The sequence below is a fragment of the Vanessa tameamea genome, chromosome 11 (assembly GCF_037043105.1).
Source record: "Vanessa tameamea isolate UH-Manoa-2023 chromosome 11, ilVanTame1 primary haplotype, whole genome shotgun sequence".
NCBI classification, from domain to species: Eukaryota; Metazoa; Arthropoda; class Insecta; order Lepidoptera; family Nymphalidae; genus Vanessa; species Vanessa tameamea.
Genome location: NC_087319.1, coordinates 10298808 through 10319421, shown reverse-complemented (window position 1 = coordinate 10319421; position 20614 = coordinate 10298808). Strand labels below are relative to the sequence as shown.

The 20614-nt window shown below is 30.3% G+C and overlaps 1 protein-coding gene across 1 annotated transcript in view; it reads right to left on the bottom strand.

The window, feature by feature from the left end:
* The window catches only part of LOC113396173 (protein PF3D7_1417600-like), a 580968-nt gene that overhangs the window by 298127 nt on the left and 262227 nt on the right, over window positions 1–20614 (bottom strand). The window lies entirely within an intron of this gene.

Genomic DNA, 20614 nt, shown 5'->3' with positions numbered 1-20614 from the left:
GAAGAAGGAATGAATTTAAACAAACCTAAAATTTACGTATACCTATGTATATGTAAAATAGAATTTCCTAATAGCTGTACTGCGTTGGGCGCTAACAGTTCTTGATTAATACATCTTTATTTATAATAAAATACTATTCCAATTAATTACTTATATCCACTCTAATTTTGCTTCCAAAGTTCCGATAACAGCTTCATCGACGTAAAAGTCGAAATTTCGATTTTTTTTTTTTTTTTATTGAATTACAATTTCAATAACTTACTTTGTCAATAATAAGCTACGCTAACAAAAATAAGAATGAAGATATCACGTACCCTGTACTTGTATTGCACTGTGCCACAAATTCTTCAAACTGAAACGCAAGAACAACAGATAGAAATATTGATATCCAGTGGTAAACTGTTGAGCTAACTGCTAATAGCAGCTAGCTGGAAGTCTTCTTAAACATAAAAATGTCTTAATTTATTTTATTTTGTCATAGGTTGGCAGACTGACAAATAGTCCACATGATTGTAAGTGGTCACTAGTATCAATAGAGTTTGGTAGTGTAAGAAATATTAAACATTCCTCATATCACCAATGCCCCACCAACACTTGGAACTAAGATGTTATGTTGGTGCCTGTAGCTACACTGGCTCATGAACCCTTCAAACGGGGATACAACAATAATAAGTATTGCTGTTCGTGGTGGAATATTTCATGAGGTACCTAACCAGTCGGGTTTTCACAAAGCTTCCACCAAGTATTTAAATTTACAGATAGACAAAAAAATATTTAAAAAATATTCTGATGCTGGTTTGGAAATGCGACTCCCTAAAATAATTTAGGTAAGTCATGCAAGTGAATCGGTTACTCGATCTTAACTTGACCTTGAAATTAAGTTAATTTCAGATTTGTTAAATCTGGCTGCTAAATTGCATGTGATTATCACATTTTTTGTTTAGATATTGATTAAATATTATAATTACATACATAACTACATACTACGAATACCACGTACTAATATTTTTATTTAATGATTCATTAAATAATATAAATATTAGTACGTTGATTTTGGTAACAAAAAGGCTGATAATGCGTACTAAAAATAAAAAGGTATCAAATTCTTTGAGTTGTTCTTCGAGTAGCTTGTCTATGACTTCTTGTATAATTTTTTGTTTGAAAATTAATATTAGAGTGGAATTGTATTCAGAAATCATTTCAACGGTATCCATGAAAAGTTCTTTTGCTTTATGTGTAGATTTAAAATGGTCATTATGCATTCTTCGTGGAGCTACTTTGTATGTACGACTTCAAATGTCCTCAGATTTATCTGCGTCATTAAGCACATTAGAGTCTGAACATTTCTTCCGTAGTTAAGATTTATTTTACCATTCAGTTCAGCATATTTGCTAAAAATATCAATTTCATTTATATTATAACTATGTTTTGTTGATGTGGGTAGGTGTCCTGAGGTGGTATGTATTTCAAAATGTTTAAATTATATAAGAATAGACAAAGACAGAATCGATTAGTAGCTGTATCACATATGTATGTAATTTTTTTTTGTTAGTAATCTATTGGTGAGATTAAGGGTTATGTATTAAAAAAGCAAATAAAAGTTTAAAGAAATATCAGAAACATGAAATTAATAAAATATATTTGCTTCATCCAATTTCAACCATTTATCTCAGACAAGTATTTTATTTTTAATATAAAAAGGAATCAAATTAAATAGACAGTATAAAATCTCTTTAATGCAGCCTATTATATTTATTTTTTTATTTTTCTACTATGTGCGACATTGTTTCTAGTAAATGCGACTCCATAAGGTTGTTTAGCAAACTAGTACGAAGTCGGAAATTTTATTATCTATTATTTTAGTAATGTGAATACATACAAACAATTATTTTGGTATGATTTTAAAATGTAGAGCATAATTATAATATTCACACATTAGGTAAAGCTTTTATTTTGCGTTGAGTCGTACATATATTACACAGAGTGATAATCACGTTTCTTGTTCAGGTCTGAAATTAACACCGCTAGGAAAGAGAAAACGAGAAAACTCCAAATTAAGAGCTGTTCCCAAGACTAAATGAGCTTAAGTCAAAGTTGAGTACAGGAAGTTAAGAAAATTTCATAATAAGTCATGCAAATTAAAACAAGTTTCTTAAAATGTTAATAATATTTTGAATAACCTTTAAAGTGATTAAGGAGACAAAGCTATTGATCTTTAATGAATAAATTAATTTTCACGTTCGGTATGTTTTAAGCAATTTACTTCGTTATGATGAGTAGTAAGGCAGTAAGGCCTTGTTAAGGTAAGGCAATGTTGACATAAAATTTCCACAAACAAAATTTCATTATTATGTCGAGACGTTTACACTCGTGGGTTATTTCGGTTTAAATCTAAAGTGACTGAAATAATACTTGCATTGATTACACTTTTTAAGTATACCGATTGAATAGCCGATAAATCAAGAGCACGTGACTATCCTAAAACATGGCTTAAATTAAACCGTTATTATATTAGTAAGTTTTTTAACATTCTGTATTTCATGGGTTGTAGTGAACGATGATATCATTACTAAAACATTAGAGAGCTATTGCCAATTAATTAATATCGTTCATTTAAATATCGCACTGTTAAAGTAAGATTTAAATAAATGTCATAAACTCATCTCGTTTTAATTGCCCGCACAATCCTACCATAAAATTTGATTCAATAAAATTAATCTTTTTTTATTTTTCATTTCCACGTAATGTTCTGCGTCATTTTGCTGTTATTTTCCTCATCCTATTGTTTTCTTTCTCGTATCTACTTAAGGAGAAGGTTTGGAAGTTATTTCGTTACGTAATATAATTTTAACCGACACACATAACAATTTCGATGTTTTACACCGCCAAGAAATACGTTATGAACACAAATTAAGCATGTCCAAACCCATTGATCCCTCTTAATAAAAACAAACATATTTGTACTTTGTGCACGTGTATTAATTATCAGTATAATTGACAAATATTGAACATTATTATATTATATGTTTACCATAATCATAACATTTTAATCCAATTGACTTATTCAATACAACATAACTATGATTTTTTTAAATAACGTTTGTTCAAATCTTGCCATTCAATTTTGAACCAAGAGTACCAGACTTAGTTACAATTGATGTTACTTCATTGTTTAAAGTGCTGAATCTTTGTCCTAGTTTGTTAATATTAATTATTTATAATGTAACTGAAATGCAGGTTTATTGTTATGTATGAATTAGATTTAAGTGGAAACTTGATTGGTTTATGTACAGTACACATTAATGAAAATTTGAATGTGCGTATAAAACATTAACTGTTTGTTTCCCTAAAATAATAATTGAAAAAATCATTGAACTGACATCTTCTGAATGTTTTAAAATGAAAAAATAAATGCAAAAACATGCGTCAGCTGTAAACATTAATAGCTGTCTGGAGAACGAAGACATTTACGATTATTGTCGTCTTGGAATTGAATGCCAAAAATCTTAAATGTATTTATTTATAAAATCTAAAGTTGGCCTAAAACAAAAAAAAAAATAAAAGTTAAAATTAAAGCATCAACGAAATACGCATAATAGACATAATCATTCGATCAAAGTAACATTTGGGCATTTTTAGAGCCTTAAGAAGCATGAAAAACCAAATTATATTTTGTTTGAAGACAACCATATGAGCCCCCGATGGTAAGTGCTCTCTCATTTCTAGTCAATTTCACTGTTCCACGTCACCTGCTGTCACCCCCACCGAGGAGTATAATGTCATATCTATACGATTACAAAACTGTAAACCTTTTCAAGGTTCGTGTGTAATTCATTGAAGTAATTTAAAAAGTACCGAATAGATATGAAGTGAAGGCTTCCTATTAAATGTACACGAGCACCAACCAGTATTTTACATTTTATTAAATCATTTTATTAAAACGACAAATTCCCACATTTCTAAACATTACCAGCGAGTCATGAACAAAGAGTAATCAACGAATCCATCAGTGTTTAAACCAAACTACATTACATAATTATGCATTCAAATTGTTCTATCAAAATAATCAATTTGTAAACATTGCTGAAATATAGTAAAGGAATAACACAATTGTATAACGATCGATGGATCGTGTTCGTTATCCAGATTCAGACGGTTTACGTACGCAGCTTGTTCTTGAATAATTCATTGAATAGTATACGCTTCGTACGGTTATAGCACTTCATCTTTACGTCACGAATTTGGCACAGGAATAAACTTTTTCGTGCTTTAAGCGTTTAACATTCAACCTACCTTTAACGCAGATACACTAAAACGATGTTTAAGTAGATGTTTTTAATGTACAATAATATATAATAATATTATATGTATGTAGTAAGAATGAGTTATTTGATTGATTGCGAGTTCGATAGTAAGCAGGCTCTTAATTTGTGTTTATAAAACATATTCTTATCGTGAGGACGGATGAAATTGTATCTCATTTGTATCACCACCAACTCGCGCTGGAGTTGTGTTGTGGACTAAGAACCAAAGTTGTTGTTTACGAGTATGTTATGTATAAAATAATAGAAAATTATAATATAATTATCACACTCGATCTAGTTTAATAAAATATGATATATTTTAGAAATTCACAACAAAATCATAATGAAGGGGTTATATTTCATGATATTGAAACAAAACGTAAACATAAAATAAATTGCTACATTATAACTTTGCTTATTATTTCATTTTAAAAGGTAAAGCTTCTTTCACAATGCATAAATGTCTAAACAAAAAAAAATACTAAAGAAATATAAAACGACTTTCAAAATTATGGTGCTTATACATATATACATTTAAAATAATACCAAATATTTAGAATACGGTTCTGTAGTCAATAAAAAACAATATTAAATTATATAAATGTCAAAGACAATAATTAACTGGTTAATTGGATTAAAAATGTCGAACAAAATAAAAATCACATTCTCATAGTTGATGTCAAAAGTTTAACGTATTGTATTATTTAAATAAAACAAAAGAGTATTTATATATAAATTCTTAAATTAAAATCAAATCAGTCACTCACCCCGACAATATACTTTTGGTGTCTTTTGGTGTTACTTTCATGTATATCTTCGATTTTTTCATTGAACCGGATGCTGTTTGCCACTTGTCTTATCATCAAGAAAGTTACTGGCTTTCGTGGAACTTTGTATTCTTAGACTAATCTGGATAGTATTCGGTTAGCTTCATGTCTAAAAAAATCATAATCGCAATATTCTTTATTCAAGTAGGTTTATATGAGAGCACTTTGGAATCGCCATGTTAGTGTTGAATTAAATGTGTTGTCCATTGAGATGATGTTCTCAATTGGATCGCCATTTTCAGGTTGTAGTCCGGAATCAAATCAAAGCAAAGTATACTTGATTCGAATACGCTATTACAAGCACTTTGAACTTTGCACACTTTGCACCTTCTTTTTACGAGATTAATTTAAATTTAAAATTACCACCCGTTGGAAATGTACTGCGTATTATATTAGTAGTCGCTGTTTGTGCCCTTTTCAACAGTTTTCCCCAACGCGCCTGCTTTCGTGTAACATGTATGAAGTATCATAATGTAGATATAAAATTTTATTCACTTCGCTTATGTGTCATTGACCCTTATAATTAATTTTGTTCGCGTACAACATTAAAACTCAAGTTACTTGCAAATATTAAATGAGTAAATAAATAACTTTGTTTATTAACAAGTTTGATTATTCACTTTTCTACTTTATCAGAAGAAAAATAAAAGTATTCAGGGTTCTTTATTTTATGATTTTGATTTTTTTTTTAATTTTGATTTTCAGGAACAGTCGCCCAATCCTGAGCATTTTCAAAATTTAAAGTCAAAATCAAAGTATAAAGTTGAAGCCGGTATAAAAAACATGCACAGGTGACATAACTTCTTCATCTCCAATGGTGCCAAGGTTGTTATTTTAAAGTTGCATATTTCAAAAATTAACCGAACCTATTATATCAATCGTAAAGAACATAAAATTGACGCTTTCCACCGCAATATTCTATATTTAAAACAGGTGAAGCATATTCTTATAATTATGACGAAATTATTTTCTAAAACATTACTGAATCCTTCGCCACAACTTGCTGTATCTTCTTGTTTAAGTTTTATGTACATTAAAACATTTTGTATATTTAACTTTTTTTTTTCACTTAGGTATTACAAAAATATCCCCCTCATTTTTATTCCAAATTATATAAAACCTGTATCTAAATTTTGCGGTCTATTTAAAAGCATCTCGATATAATTAATATTTTTTCGTTCGGAAAGTTTTAGAGAAACCGTTCATCTAAATTACAAAATTCACGATTCTTTTTTACGCGATTGAGCAGAATTTAAATATATATTCTATGGTACATTAATTATGTGAAATTGAAGCTTAGAGATGGTAAAAAACCATCTCTGAATAACTTAAAAAGAATTCCGTTTCATAGCGTATAACATTAATTACTAATTTATATGTTTTTATTTGGTTTTATAAAAACTATTATTTTGTACATAAATAATTGTTTAACACTTAACCTATGGCATCTGAGTTTAATATTGTACATATTAACTTTATGTTTACAAGCATAGTTGGCGGAGAACATGAAACAGAACTTCCATAAAAAAATGTTCGTAAGACGGAACAAATAAAATATAACGCTAAAGTATCCAAGGGTACAGCACTACCCTTGAATTCTTCTACGTAACTGCTTTATTACTGTATACTAATAAATCTCAAGAATATATAGTAACTATCTTTATCGAGCGTGTAGTTAAGCTTTCCTGTATGGAGTTCCAACAACAAGATACAGTTTGTGTATCCCGCTTTGTAAGGAGGGTTTCTCATATTTCAAACGATATATCGCTGAATATATCTGAATGCATCTCACTATATAATAATGCAAACGTGATAAAAAAATCGAGGAACTTATTTTTTCGCTACATTTCTATTGATAAATGAAATAAATTATCCTTAATGATCGACCCGAATGCTGCTCCACACCAAAAATGTCTGCCAAGTAGTGCAACGTTAAAAAAAAACATATGTAGCTAAAGCCTTGACTTAATTTAAAGAGACGCCCGGGAAATGGACTGTTAGCATTTGGAAGTGTTTGGATGTTGACGTGAATTTATTCATGTGCAGAATTTTATAAGATACTTTTTATTTCTAAATAATATGTAATTAGAAACTTTTATTTTATTAAAATTCAGTTCTATGTAATTTCGGTAGATCAGGGTGACAAAATAAATTCACGCTTGATAATAATTCTCCAACAAATATATTTCTCAATCCCTTGCAATAATGTGATTATTACTCGTGACAGATCAATAATTTAAAAAAAAAAACATATTTATGTCAGTCTGAAATATTATGCTACATAAAATAATTTGAATCGAAGTTTAACAAATTAAAAAATCATTAAAAAATTAATTACAACAATTATTTTATACATAATTATGTAAAATTAATATTTTCGGTGATAATAATTATATGTTATATAATAATTATGACATCCTATAAAATAACACCGTGTTGGCAGCTAGGGGAACTCGCTAACACATACATATATAGATAGTGATAGACAATGACGCATGGAAAACTACTTATTTAAAGTGTTGCGTTATGTGCTATTTTACTTGTTTTAGAAATATAATCTCGGTGTTAAATGAAAGTGTTGCCTGTTAATAAAACATATTATGTGAGACTTAAGAGCGGCACGCGAACCGTAAACGAATAATAAATAATAATAATAGGTTTAAAAATACATAGTCTCGCGTGGCTTCTGGTCAAATTACAGAGTCTTAACACAAGCACTTACGTGTATCTCTTTACCATCATATCTAGAAATAAATTTCTAAGATCTAGACTGATGTGGTGTTCTTCAGCTTTGTTTGCTACCTTGGGCCAGCGACTGTGCATTGCGCGTAGTGCGTACGTTTACTCGTATGCGTTTCTACGCGTTTAATTTTTGCATTTATCCGCTTTGATGCACTTGCGGAGTAGCAATTAAGTTTCTTCCTTCCATATTTTAATTCAGTATACGGAATGTTGTTAACTCATATCCAGTCAAAATTTATTTGCGCTATGCTTTGCTAGGTGAGAGACTTTCAAATTCTCTGCGTTATGCAATGTGTATGATACTGAAAGTATTCGTTACGAGTTCGAGCGATTGTTGATAACTGAACGAGTATTGAAAACAATCTAATTGAATCTGCAATTAATTTATAAGTTTCGGAACAATGTACGTGATCAATTTTAGTTAATTAGGAAAATTTAGATAAATTAGCGGTCTGTGGTGGAATGGTTTTGTATCATATTGATTGAAAAACCCAAACGCTATTAGACAAGAATTTAAGAAATTGAAGAAAGAAAATTTACGATTTTTATAGATTTTTACGAGACATAGTCAAATTGATTAAGGATTTTTTTAAGATGTATTTTATTTGCATAAGAATTATTAAAATGAAGACCCGAAATATATCCAAATATAAATTTAAAAGAAGGTATAAATCATATCCGCGTGGAATGGTAACAAGAATGCTCGAAACATTTAACCGTTGAATAGCAATTCCGATCCTCTGGGCAAAAATAGTGAACAACCCCTGTCACCAGTGGAGACAATAATTAGAGATGTTATACTTTTAATAAAGGTCCTTGCACTATTACTCCAAAATATGTATAAAAATAAAATTACTAATGTGAATTACGAAATACGTAATAATTGAATTTTGTATTTTAAACTAGTTTTTTCTTAATCTGTCTTTTTTTTAATTTTATTAACTAAGATAGTACAAGTATTGTTGTAAAACTTTATTAAGGTTTTAATATTTATATCTACCAAGAGCTGAACCCTGGAAACTTCTAGTAGCTTTGTCTCAGTAGTTTAGTGTAGTCCAGTGGTTCCCAACATTTCGGAAGTCGATAAAAACTGAATTTTAATTTGTATTCAAGAAACACTAACGCGATACATAATGACATTTAAAATTGAAGTTTTCAAACCTTGGCTCATTGAGAAAAAGTAATTCGCTCGCAAGAATAAGTCCAGTATGAAAATACAAAAAATAAGTACCCCGTGTTCCCCGGTCTGCTAATTAAGAACCACTGGGAATAAAAGCGTAACATTTAAACTCGATATAAATTAGTTAAGACTCAGATATTTAGTTCCAAAACAAATTTGTAGGTACAAGTATAACCCTGTATGGGTTATTGGTCAAACCAATTACCGAGACATTCAAAGAGCGAAATTAAGTTTTTTTCGAATACGAATTTCCACCGGCGTCCTTTGTGGTCATTTTATTTCGGTTCTTTTGAAATAACTTCCTAGTTATTATACATTTTTGGAGAGCTACTAAAACGGGTATGTTTTTATTTTTAAAATAATCTGCAGGACAAGTTTCATAACGATTTTATTTCGTTTTTAAGGCATTTTTGTGGAAAAAAAATTAAAAAAAAATTTAAATAACATATTTTTCCTTCTCGCATTTTTAAATTTGGACCGATAATTATTGTTTATTATTGACAGATAACCAGTGTTTATTCGTTTTTATAAATCAGAAGAAAAAAATAGATTTTAATTGATACTTTTTTTTATAAATTTTTGAAGTTACATTTTTGATTTATTTTGAAAAAAATCTAAAAAACGTGATAGCTCAAAAATGGTTCACTTTTGCCATATGCATATAGGGGTTAAAGTTATTACTCTATTTTTCAAAAATTATATAGGATTATTTTTTTATCAAAACATTTTAGAGACGGCAATTTGCTCGTTTGTGTAGTGCTTTCAGAAATAACTTACAACTCATTTTTATAGATGATTTATATTGAAATATAGACATAAATTATGCATTTTTAACAAATATTATTTATCAAGTATCAGTAATATTTATTTAAGTATTTTTCAAAACATTCTATTCAAAAGAGACTAATCCTTTGTACTGTATATTTTGTTCGAATAACTGATAAATATTTGACTCACAATCCCTTTCAAAAATATCGGGAAATCGGCTAATACGGCAAAATGGCTCTGAACATAAGAGTAGACAGGAAAAAAGCAATTTAGATTATATGATAACCTTTATTTTCAAGTTCTACGAGTAGCTTCACGTAGAGCTTTCGTATGTGAATATATCTACTAAATGTAGATTTCAATCTATAAAAATATATAGATATATATTTTATTAATATCTTGACGACAGCGCCATCCCAATATAATAGTTAGCAATAGCTATAAACAAATATTTTAAGTTAGCAAAAAGAAAATATTGTTTAACCTCAAAGATAAATAATCTTGATTTGAAATTAGTAGTCTGAAAAACAAATAAACACATAGTGGTATTTAAAATCAAATAAAATTGCTAAAGAAAACATTAAGCGAAAACGTTTTAATTCTAAAACCTAATTTACTGAATTCAAAATTTTAAAAGACTTAATTTAGTACATTGAGTGTATTTAAATAATATCTACGTCACAATAATTTGCATGCAACGCTTCTGGGGAATCGTTACGGGGAGACGTGACGCTCGTACTCGGTTCGTGATAATGTTGATATTCAAATGGGGTACAGCGGTTTAAAAGGATATATAGCATATTTTCATTAGCATTCACGTATACTCAATTGTATACATGAAATTCTGTAAGGCCTTTTCTAATTGAAGAAGAAATGAAGAAAAGTAAACCCTAGACATATTGTACACTAGTAACAAGTGTTGATTAATATATCTTTATTTATAATACAACATAATTCCACCTAACTACTTATATTCACTTTAATTTTACTTCAAAATTTCCGATAACAACTATGTCGACGTTCGAAACAAAATATCTTAGATTATTCAAGCTAGAAAATTCGACCAATGATACCGTCTCAATTCGACGTCAATCTTGTTTATTGGTGGTCTTGTGGTTGGAATAGACTAAAAATGTTTTAGATTAATTTCAAAACTAATTGTATAGCGTTACTGATTTTAAACAACGCTAAACTAAGGTAAATATTTCGAACATTAAATAAGTGATAAGTGATAATCATTCAAGCAGTATTTGATCTTTTTGTTTGTAATTTTTTCAATATTGTGCGGAACGTGAATGAATATTTTTATGAAATATTATCGTTAGATGTTTTCTCATAGGGTAAATTATTTGATTTCTTATTTTAAAGAAAGTAATTTCAGTCCTTGCAGTAAACTTGTATTACGCGCGTGTGAGAAAAAAAAGGTTAAATTTATATTGGTGGTATTTTCTAATAAATAAATGTAATTAAATCGAGATGGCCTATTGCATAGTTATTAGAAAAAATAGTTTTTGTCCTTTTTTTTAAATAATACTCTTTTGTGATTTATGTAGATGAGCAAATGGGCCACCTGATGGTAATGGTAGATTATCTGATGAGTGGCTGGTACCCAGTACTACTTTTGTAGGGCAATCCCGTCCTACCGTAAGTACAAAACTGTAGTATCAAATCCTAGCACTAACTCCAGTAATGAAAAATTGGGTAGTACTTACTGTCTTATACACGAATAAAATAATCTATGTAAGAAGAGATTTTAGTATATTTTGGCAAATATTATTAAGATCTCACTAATCGATAAATCGTATGATTCATTCAATTAATATCTATTAATCTTGGATACTAACCTCATTGTAAAACTTGTTGCCGTTTTTTCTCTGCTTTCCGAAATAGTGGTAGAGTCCGAATTATGTTAAAGTTTATGATTGATTTAATTTGAATACTCACTGTAAGTGAAAAAACCTTGGCAGCCACTTGATATACCGCGTGATATAAATATGATAATGGATAATAAGTGTAATGAATAGATTCGTTTGTATTAGAATCGTAAAGGACGCGTCGCCCGTTTCCCTAATTTCAGTCTCGCGTAAAAGCAATCTGCTAACATCATAACGCCGTAATTTCCTGTAGAACTCGAGTCTGATATCTGGTAATGGGTATAACTTCAGCAATAATCTCCGCTGGTTCATTAATAAATCACAGTAATTTAAAATTAATTATATCTTACTAAAATATGTACCTATATTACTTAAGTCGTGGAAAAAAGTTTCAGCAAATATCTGGCGAGTTTTTCTCGATATAATCTTTACAATAGTAAATTTGATTGGGTGGTGGTTTTTTTAACTTTGCTAAAAATACATTAATTAATGATTAAAATGCACGGAGTTGTTGACTTCCGGGCAGGTAGGTATATTATGTGAATTAAATTGTATTTGACTGAGACTTATATTTCAATCGTTGGAAAAGAGTGACTGCTGATCTTGGTGTCGGTCTCCCATATGTAACGCCACTCTATATGCTAAGCCGAGCTGAGTCGAATCGAGTCCAGCCAAGCCAAAGCAAAAGCCAAAACCAAGCCACGACAGTTAGTACTGGAACTGCCCGACAAGCCCGCCTGTGACTATTACTAACAATAAATCCAAATATACAGTGAGAGGAATTGAATACCCGAACCATTCTTTTCGAAGTCATTCGCTAGTTTATGCAAGAGAGACTATTGCTGATGGCAACCGTAGTAACGAAAAAGAAGAGAGGGACGTCGCCATAGCAACAGGAGGGAAAGAATATGTACGGAGTTGTAAAAATATAAAAGAATGAATTAGAATCGAACATTACATTTAGCAAAAATATTCCTTAATACGCTTTTTCACAATTCTGACATTTTTAATAGTTACTAGCTGAAGCTGTGGCTATACCCGTGCGAAATTTATAAAACTATCTCTAGCTCACATACCGTTATCTACCATTTTACCCCTCGAGGGGTAAATTCAAAAAAATAGCCTGTATCCTTACCCGGGACTCAAACTATCTCCATACCTTTCCTTCGAATCAGTTCAGCGGTAATAGACAGACTTACTTTCGCATTGATAATATTAGTATAGATATTAGTTATATAAATAATAAATATATATGCAAATTTATTTAACAAAATATTATGTCATTGATATCTCTTAAAAAACTCTAAGAATAACTTTAATATTTTTTCGTTACATTCGGCTGAATTTTGTAGACGCCTTCTTCAATATATTTATATTTTTTATGAATAATAAGTGATCACTATTCCTCGCGATTTTATCCTTTCCCTAAATAGGTTGTCGGAGTAGATCGCTTCAAGCGTGACGACCTTTGCTCACTACGTAGTTGGTCGTTTTTTAGCAAAAGTTACTCGTACTTATAAATAAAAATACATAGTAACAATTTAATTTGTTTTTGTGTTTGTAAGTAACTCCATATCATATATCGACGGCATATTGGGTAATTTTATTAATAAAACCGATAGATGATATATAGAGGGTTTCTGAAATTACATAACATGTTACAGAATATTTTAATTACGTGGAAAATATATTAATACAAACGAATATCAACTGTTTTCGTACCTAAATTGTGTCGCAGGCTTTAGGCGTACAACCATCATTCAATTGGACATTGGACAGGTGAATATCGCGGATAAATAATTATATTGTACAGTTCAGTTGAAATTTGTTGAATGAGCTGAGTAATTAGTAAAGATCATGACTACCAACTACTTAATTATCATGTGTATAAGATATATTAATCAGTTGATTTAATAAGTTCATTAAACATTTGCAAATTATATACAAAAAAAAATATTTTTTAAACAGACAGTTAACAAATTTTACAAAACCGACAGAAGTGATAACTTAAAAAAAACGTCTGTCCGAAATAGAGCTGAGCGAGAGACGAGCCTGCCTACCGCTGCTGTATGCGTAAGAAAAAGGTAATCCAGACAGACTGGCGCCGTAACGCGTTACGTAACGAAGCGGTTTACCCTCCCATAAGAAGTTATCACTTCAAATAAATACTTTATATACTTATATTCTTTATATAATAATTGTTTTCATTGTTTTGTTGGAAGGTTTGTTTAATTAAATTTTCAAACAAGCTCTGGTAATTATTTTATTCATTATATTCTGTACGTGATATTTTCATTAATGTATTATATTGAATATTTATATTTTTTGATAATGTTCTTTTTTCTACACAATCCTTATAAATGCCAACGGCATTTAGAAAGCTCCTGTGAGTCTTCCTATTGCAAATACGAGTTAATTTTGACGTGTGAAACGATAAAAGGAATGACACTCGTTATAATGGCTATGTTCTATATTTAGAATCTCGAGTTTGTTTTCTTTTTCTGGAAACACACATTCGATTTGCGTCTGACTTTATTATCGGATAAGCTGAAGTAAATATTACCGTTACCAGTTGCCTTTTACTTTAAGAGACAAAGACTTCACAGCAAGTATGTGTTAAAAAATATATTTTTTGTTGATCTTGATCGTATTTCTAAAATTACTTTTGTACTCTTTGCAATTGCAATTGCAAACGAACATAAAAACACTTATTAATAAATCATTTATGTTGTGCTACATCGAAGTTAAAATAAATCTATCCAGTAACATTTAGAAAATGCTGTACAGTACTAATTGAATGATATACATATATAGATTTAGGGTAGTCTATCCGAGGCTACAGCCCAGGGGCCTCTACAATATAATTTTGTATAGCAAAAAGATACCAGTTCCAACGCGTAAGCACATATGTAGTAAAACGATACAAGAATTGTACTCGTATCACACATTTTTATTTGTCACAATATATTTTTCAAGGAATTAAATGAATGATATCAAAATATCGATATAATTGTACAATTTATTTGTAAAATTATTCGAAATCTCTCTTAATCCAGTCCTAAATAAAAATAATATTAGTTTATATTAACGCATATAAAAAAAACTTCGACTAAAATATTAATTGTAATCCTCGAACGTCGTATAATATCGTTCACGTTACTCGCATTGGATCACGTGCGGCGAAAACTTTGATAGTTTCTTATTGTTTTAGGGTTTACCCTCCCACATGCGTATATTTATGATATGTTAGACTAATATATATTTATTAGGAAAACAGTATTAGTGTATATTGATATCAGTGATGTCCTAATAAATTTCTTCGCAGGAAAAACTAGAGGATCACTTCAATTTGTATTTGTACATATATAAAAAATACATCGTACGAATAATAAAATTCCCTTTTTTGCTTTACAAATATCATAGGTTTTTGATTTACAAATTATTATTGCCTGCCATTGCATATGGTGACGAAATGTGAAAACTTTCTGCTGGACTAGACAGAAAATATAAGGGTTCTGGGCGTTATGATATCAAGCCATGCGGCAACGAGTTTCACGGTTAGACAGATGATAAACCTCGGAAGGCGGAAGAGCTACTTCTATATATATTGGAAATGTCGATATTAAGCTGTATGCAATATGCCGAGGCAGAAAAACAAGGCAACAAACGACTTTAATCTTATTTATCTCATGAAAGATTAAGATATATGTCGTTGAATTTGATAATATTTCAGATAAAATTAGCGTACAATTTTATGATTTGATTATTTTTAAAATAATTTAACATAGAATACGAGGTATTTACTTAAACTTAATAGATAACAAACTTACTTATATAATGAGGAAAGATAAAATTAAATATATTGTTAATAAACAGTCTTAATACAGACATTTACTCGCACACAAACACACATCATCCAAAAGATATGTTTAATTGAAGTAACGACTTCTTTGTTAAGCTCAAGTGCCTTGTGATCGCTGCATACAGAACAATTCTCACTGTACCTAACTGTTTATCGTTTCCCGTTTTAACAATGTATTTCTAAGAACTTGTTTTCATTCGTGTTCCTTTAATATAAAATCGTTACATTCTTAGTAGTTCATCTATATAGCTTTTTAAATGACTGTGGCAACCTTTATGTATACAAATGTCGATACGAGTAGCAAACTTAACTACACAAGACGTTGAAAGTAAAAAAGGTGAATTTATACCAACACTCTTATTTCTTCCAGCGGAACTCTGATTATTTCATTTTTGATTTGAGGTACAATAGGAATAGGTAGATAATAAGTCGTATGTTGTCTTGCTTTTTCATGGTTCGCATTATGCAATGCATGACTATTTAGGGAATCGTTAATATTTCCTGTAGTGACGTCCTGTTCCTGACCTTATCGTTGATCTTTTGTGTAATATAAGGACACGTGATAGTAAGTGGACACCACCGCCCATAGATACTGTCGCTGTAAGAAATATGAACCATTCCTCACAACGCCAACGCGCCACCAACCTTGGAAACAAAGACGTTGTTCCTTGTGTAGATACCACACACTCATTCTTCAAACCGGAACACAACAGCATTAAGTATCGCTATTTGGCGGAAGAATTCCTGAAGTGTGGTCGGTACCCAGGCGGGCTTGCACAAAGCCCCACGACCAAGTTCCCATTCGGTTTTCCACAACATACGCAGATTTTTAAAAAATCATAGTAATATACAAAATTGAAATATTTTTTGCTCATCAGCGGGACATTGCTCGCGGATGTTTTTCAGTATCACTTAACTCGCGGGAATGGACTGCATGGCTGACAACATAAACTTAAACTTTTACTATTAGACTTTGATTAAAAATACTTCAGCACATAGTTTAGTTAATAATTTAGATGCGAGACTCAAATATGACGTAGTTTTAAGGCTTGCTTTTAATCCATAGCAAACTATAAAATATAAATTTATATGATACCGAAAAAGGATAAAATATTTAAACTATACACAAAAAGGCTTCAAATTCAAGTACATTTGTTAATGTGAATTTTTTTGGTAAATTTCTATTCACGTTGTAAGTTATTGCGGGCGTACACATTGTTCACGCCGACATGTTCAACTGTAATTCAGTGACTGCTGAAATAGGAAACAGTCTGCTCACACTGGACTGCGGCCAAAGTAAAGAAAAGACTACCGTGATATAAGTGAAGCCTTATGAAACCACAGAAAAATATATATTTATTTTACCATTTTGAATATCGCATGTCACGTTTGATTTAAAATCGAATTATTTTTTAAACAAAACTATTCATTTTAAAAAAGTTCCCTATCGCACGAACTCAATATTTTCTTTTCGTTGAGTTCCAAACACTTAGATGAGAGTTGAGTCGAAACAATTGTCCACAGTACGTGTGAATTATCTAATAATACGTAACTTTTAATGTTATGAACGTTATTGTAATATTTTTAATTTTTCTTAATGTTAAAATTATATTTTTAGTTTTCATTTAATTTATTGAATTACTTGTTGAATAGAACTTCGTTCCAACCGAGTGTCCCCCAACTCCTCGCATTTTATATACTTATTTACATATACTTATTTAAATAATAATAGACACCAGTCTTTACCTTAATATTTGTATGTGTCGTTCCATTTAAATTTCAAATTAAATTTAAAATAACTGCACTTCATATACTACGCTGAAACATTCCTATATCCTGAAACATTCTCTCAGTAAAAAGATATATCTCAGTAGAAAGATAATAGATGCTTGTCTTTAATATGTATGTTAACTTTACATTGGTTTAATCCAACGTTTTTATAAAAAGCATTATTCTATTCAATATTTTTTAGCTTAAAAAGATAAAGTGTGTATAATGTTAGGAAAACGTGACAAAATGTCAGCAAGTATATTATGAATATGTCACGTGTACCTTCCTCCGCTAACTGAAGCTCTTATTATGCAAACATTATCTTTTAAGAAAATTTTTAAATTGATTTATTCTTTAACTATATATAAATGAATGTGTTTGAATTATCAATATTAATAGACTTCATATGGACTTTTGTTTTTAGATCGATTTATAAAATTATTAAAGACAACATCCAAAAATGCGCTATTTTACAGAAACATTTCAATAAAGACCGAATTTCTAATTTTACACATGTGACGTAACAAGCACAGGTTTCACGAAACTGTTTTATCTGATATTAATTGCATGTAAATAAAATAGCCTTATAGAGAATATATTATTCTCTATAAAGTTCCTTCCGGACCTCGCACCGATAAAATGAGGGTCTATATAAAATATTTATATTATAATAACTCGTCAATTCGTCAAAGCGAAATAACAAATCATAATGAATTGTCCACCTAAATCAAATGTTGAAAACTGTTTGAAAATCCGTGCGTCACTTTTTATCATCGCGGTCAGTCGGACAAACAGACGTGGATGAGAAAATTTGTCATAGTTTACATATTTACTTATTTTAAGATTACGCTAAAAAGCTTGCAACATGACATTTGTAACGATTACGGCAGATTTACATCTAAAAAGCTAAAAGTAACATCATTATTTCAAGTAATCTTTTTTTTTTTTCAATTACACCTAGGAAACAAAATGGTGTTTTTTTATGGTGTGAGTTTGCGAGGCAGCAATGACATAACGACATTAAGTACTTGTATCATTTTAACAGCGCTTTCTCATATGAAGAACGATCACAGAAAGCATATCAATGTTTGATACAAAATCCGTTTCACAGTATTAATATTTATCTAATAGAATATTTCTTATAAAATAATAATGGTTGTTATAGTAAAAGTAATCGTTAGAGCATTGACGTAAAGAGCGTGAATTTCGTGTTCTTGTTTAAAATACAAATATTGTATTATTATAAAATTAATAGTTAAATGCATGCCATACAATTCGCGGCGTAGTTTCAAGTACGTATATAACATATGCAACAATAAATATCTGGGCAAATAGCCGGATCGCACTATTAATCTTGTATAGTGAGAGCTACTATATAAATTGTAAATTTAATAATAAAGTTTTATGTGTATATTTTGTATTTGTTATAATTTAAATACTGTGAAGAGTTTATTAAAAAATTAAAACGTATGAGTACTGTTTGATATCTTTAGATCATTAGTCATTCTCAATGATTATTTGATTACAATATTTAAAACAAATATCCGACACACACGCTACGTAGTGTATGAATACGATGTTTTTTTTAATTCCTCTTCCTTTAAAAAGAAAATGGGGTGTTTGAAACAGGATGTCATTGAAAATGTTTCAATGTGCTTTTTTTCGCAAAAAATATAGGTCTAAGCATAGATAGGGACAGACAGTGTTAAGCAACTTTGTTTTATACTATGTAATAATGATGATTAGTCTTTACAAAAATGTTACATAAAATACGGTTTCATATGTATTCGCACTATGATTTTGCCCAAGTCACATCATTATATTAGGCGCTGATAAACATCCATTAATTATAAATATTAGAGAATCAGTGATAGGTTCTAGGTTAAATGGCTAAATGTATTTAGATCTAGAACATTTTCCGGCTACTACTCGAATGGGCAGTTTTATGCAATTGTTTGCATAATTTTACTGCGTATTGCCATTCCATGGCTTGAAGCGCCGATCGAACTCATAAAATCTTATTGAGTATTTCTCGACGGAGGATTTGATATTTTGGCTATACAAGGTCTGAGGAAGATTGTTACTGCTATTCGCTGAACCTTTTAATAATCGGACTCTCCTTACGCATATTTTTTACGAGTTAAATTACTCACACACACATGCACATAGCACATGTGCATGTGTTTCGGTTTTTAAAGTTTACCAAATGGATTCAAATATTGCACAACCACCAGTAGAAAAACTCACCAAGTATTGCCGCCCGGGCCTAGACGTAGTAGTAAAGTAATTCGCTCCTGATGTTTCTATCCTGAAATTCTCAGCAGAAAAATTTGGGTATCGTTCTCAGAATTCACTGAACTCTTTCCGGCCGTATTAGATTGGTATCCATCGGAAAATATTATAATAGTGTGGGAACAGAGTGTCTGTGTGTGCGCCCACACCTTTGTACTATAATCCCTATATCGAGTCACCCTTGAAAATAGGTCCAGGATCCACGATAGGCGAAATTGTTCAGGAGAAATAGTAATTTTAGTATGGGAAAAATTATTAATTTGATTATAAAATTGAATAGAAACGCACATAAGTGTAAAATCAATTACACAATTGTAATCCAGAACAACAAGCGCAACGTGCGTTCGCGGGCGCCGGACGGATCGACGAGCAAATATTAGCAGAAACGCAGATTGCACCGTTATGCGGTCAAATTATTATTATTACATTAATAACATTTAAAATTTAACTATATTTATATTTAGTCGTCCCGGCAACAATGTAAAATAAGGGAAAATATGCAATCTTTAGATTGAAGAAATTAAAAGAAAATTTCTTGCCTTTATTCCGGCTTTTCAACTTTCAGGAAAGTTGAAGAACATGAGCTTTATTTTTCATGTAATATGTATGCATTATACGTATAAACTTTTCTCTTAAATCACTTTGCTTATTGACGAACCGCATTCAAATCAGTTGCGTTGCTTAAAAGATCTAAGCGTACCGGCTGCGGGAAGCGACTTTCTTTTATAACACGCAGAGACTCATAAAGTCTTACATTTACGCAAAGGTTTATAGTACATTTTTACATGGTTTTTTTTTATAACTTTTATTCAGTTTGTTATTTTTTTTGTATAAAAATAAATGTAATCTGCATAAACCATTTCATTTATGTTTGTTTATTTATCCCCCTCGAGCTCCGACCAATCCAACGACAAAAATCTATATACATACCTATAGCTATTTGTGTCAACGTGGTCGAAACGTAAATGATTATCGATTGAAGCGCTCTATAAACC